Genomic DNA, 3,677 nt, shown 5'->3' with positions numbered 1-3,677 from the left:
ATATTATCCTGATTCCGGCACATCGAGATTGCTCTGGTACTATTAAAAAGATGGGATCCTTTATTTGACCCAGAGAGAGAACAGTTGGGTGCTGGGCCAATTTGGGTCCGTTTGTTGGGCCTCCCAATGCAATTCTGGACCCCTGTAGTCTTCAAGCGTATTGGAGATGCACTGGGCACCTACTTAGAATATGATCAATCGTTCGAAAAGTCGGGAATCATGACAATGGCGCGTATCTTGGTTCATCTGGATACCAGGGAGGGGCTGGAGGAAAAGATAACCCTCCACTGGAGGCACTTCTCGCGCTGTCAAAATCTGGATTACGAAGATGTGCCTTTTCGGTGCAGAAGATGCCACAAGGTCAGCCATCTATACAAGGACTGTCCGCTGCTCACTCCTACTGCACAGGCGGCCACAAGGGGAACGAAGCACCATCAGCCTGAAGACCCAATTGTGGACGAGCAGCCCTCAGGTCAGGATCACTCTAAGGATGTGAATGGAGTCACTGCGCAGCAAACCAGTGCTCCACTGATACCACCTATATCCCCTCCACTAACTCGATCCCGGTCTGCTGTGAAAGTTGCTCCTACAACAAGGAGCGTAATGAAAGTGCGGACAAGCTATTGAAAGAGGCAATGCATCGTCCTCGAGGAGAATGGTTTATCACAGAGTACACACCGGAGCGGACCTACTAGTACTTCCACAGATCATATATGGATCAGGAACTTCAGAGGGCAGACAAGCCCTAATATTAGCAGTCTATACTTGTCTTTTTCACAGTTTTTATCTATCATGTAATTATCAAAATTTTGGCAACAGAACAGCGATCACTACTGGTGATTTTTTGAATATGTAATTATTTATATATGTACAACAACACTAGCACACCCAACAAGGTCCATTTTGTTAAAACTCACAATTTTGTAACTTCAAACAGCTGACTACAGTCACAGTATTTGCATATGCCTATGGCATTTACAGCATGTAATTTTCAACAAATTAATGGAAATTATGATATTTTCTCCTCGGGAAAAAAAACAATGAATCATGTCCTGAATAGTAAGTCATGACTCCTGAGTCCTAACTCAGCCTCAAAATATCAACAAAAATATAATATTGTATCTCATATCATGAGTCATAATGCCATATACAATGAAATGAACCAAATAACTAAAGTCTAATACTACTGATTTCCTCTGCTCCTCTTGCGAGAAAATGCAATAGCTTTCCCTTTCCCTCTAGATGTAGATGCCAGTGGAGTTGGCAGTGGACTCTGCTGTGCTCTAGAAGCTGAAGAACTAGGAGCTATAAGAGGTAGACCACGTCCTCTACTGGTGGCAGGGGTAGCCCGGGTAGGTGGTGTCACCTCCTCCTCCTCCTCCTCCTCCTCCACTACCTCCTGCTCTAACCAATCATCGGCAGACTCCATGAGAGGCCTCTCGGCCTCAACCCTCCATGCAGCAGTGGTGTCAATCCCATCCAATGAGATGGCTTCCATATCAGGTATCCTCTCAAGTTGCCTCACACACAATCAAAGATTGTAGTAGATGTAGACCATGTCATTAAGTCGTTGGGACTCCAACCTGTACAAAGATCATGAAATAATAATTATAAAAAAATATTGTTTAATGAATTCAAAAAATTATTTGGAAATTTGCAATATTTTAAGTTTTAACTTTTAAGTTTAACCTGTTGCACTTCTTGTTGTGTATTTTTTCAAATACACTCCAGTTGCGCTCACATCCTGAGGAGCTACATGTTTGGCTGAGGATTCGAATGGCAAGCTTTTGCAAAAGGGGTACCCTAGCACCATACATTCTCCACCATGTATCTACAACAAAATTACAAATAAAATTTTAAATAAACATAAGAAAAAAAATGAAATTTGAAAGTTGAAGCAAAGTATGAAGTTATGAACTTGAAGAGACAATGAAATTTGAAACAAACTAAAAAAATACTTAGCATTTTAGTCATCCTATCAGTGACAGCCATGTCAAAGCCAAATGTGCCACCTGCCATCCTGTATGTCTCAATTTCTTTGGAGATTTTTGTACATTCTGTTGGAGATCGCACCATCCTCTGAACACAGGTTAAGAATCCATCCATGATCTCAGCATCAAATACAAACCCACATTGGTAAGAAAATGCAGGGTTCAGGTGTTCAGGTAGATCCCTGCAGCATGAATGGAACGATGAAGTGTGTTGTTCCATCGTTCATCAATCACTTCCCGTAGGAGGAGTTGTCTCTAAAACCCCTCATCTTCGTTATCATCATAGTATGCCCGAATGGATTCTTTGGCTCTGTTCATAGCCTCATACAAATAGCCCATTGCAGGCTTCTCACCATCAACTAATCGAAGAACCTTTACCAAAGGTTCAATAATGGTGCACACCTCCTGCACTCCCGCCTAGAAATCTTCCTAGTATGAAACTAATCTACATATGGTCTCTCCCTCTAGTTTGCGGCTCATTGTCAAAGCACGCCACTCCTCTGAAAGAAACATTCTCTTCACATCCCACATAGAATTCAAGAGGGATTGAAGAGATATGAAACTGGTGGCAAACCATGTAATGGCGGGGCGCACCAACTCTTTGTTGTTGGTGAATTTTCTCATCAAGCTAAGCACAGATGTATGATTATATATAAATTTTGTAATGCTTTTTGATGACTCAACAATATCTTTGACAAAGGAAATTTTCCCTATGTCCTCCAACATCAAATCAATACAATGTGCAGCACAAGGTGTCCAAAATAAAATAGGATGTCTCTCCATAAGCATCCTGCCAGCAGCAACATAATTTGCAGCATTGTCCGTTATGACTTGGACAACATGTTCTGCACCCACCTCCAAAATAAACACATCCAGCAAATCACATAAAGTTTTTGCATCTTTGATATGTGAAGATGCATCAACAGATTTCATAAACATTGTCCCCTTAGGACAACTAACCAAGAAGTTTATAAGGGTTCTCTCCTTTTGGTCGATCCAACCATCTGACATCACAGTACATCCTGTTTGTACCCATGATGCCCTAAACTCCTCCAATCTTTTGGTGCAGTCAACCTTTTCATGTTGAAGAATCCGGCCTCTAAAGTCATCATAAGAAGGGATTTTGTACCCTGGGCCAACAGTTGCAATAGCAGCAACAGCAAGCTAGAAAAATGGATTATTCCTTGCAACGCTAAAAGGAATATCACTCCAAAGGAAAAATTTGGCCAACAACTTGTCGGCTTGTTCTTTCTCAATTTTTTTAAGCATTGAAGTGAGAGATGGTTGTAAACCAGACGTGGTTCTAGGAACAAAAAACGATGAGGCAGCTACCGAGTTGGTTGTGGATATTGATGCTGAAGTAGAACCAATGCCACTTCCTTGTTCACCTGAGCCTAACACAATCTTTGCTAGTTGCTTCTTCATTTCTGCTTTGGCCTCTCTATTGTGCTCTAAATTTTCCAATGATCTCATGGCTTTTCGGATGATTTCCAAAATTGTATTTCTGCAAGGCCCTACATCAAATCCAGGGATTTGTGCAAGGTAATACTTCAATCTATAAACCCCCCCTGACATACATTGCCCACACAACTTGCAAGACAAGTTTATTCTATCAAACCCTCCATCAGGTTCACCAAATTCTCACAGAGGGTCCAGTTTCCTTGGCATGTTTGTAACTTGGTTGAA

At 41.5% G+C, this 3,677-nt stretch overlaps 1 protein-coding gene across 2 annotated transcripts in view; it reads right to left on the bottom strand.

Annotated features, from left to right (window-relative positions):
* Nucleotides 1-3,677, bottom strand: part of LOC149187909 (arginosuccinate synthase family) — a 311,302-nt gene that overhangs the window by 289,529 nt on the left and 18,096 nt on the right. The gene's annotated exons all lie outside the window — the stretch shown is intronic.

This window comes from Pinus tabuliformis, chromosome 3_1, assembly GCF_031772625.1.
Source record: "Pinus tabuliformis cultivar Carrire ecotype Pingquan chromosome 3_1, CPIR1, whole genome shotgun sequence".
Classification (NCBI taxonomy): Eukaryota; Viridiplantae; Streptophyta; class Pinopsida; order Pinales; family Pinaceae; genus Pinus; species Pinus tabuliformis.
Note: the sequence above shows the minus strand (reverse complement) of the source record. Positions and strands in the feature narration are given on the sequence as shown.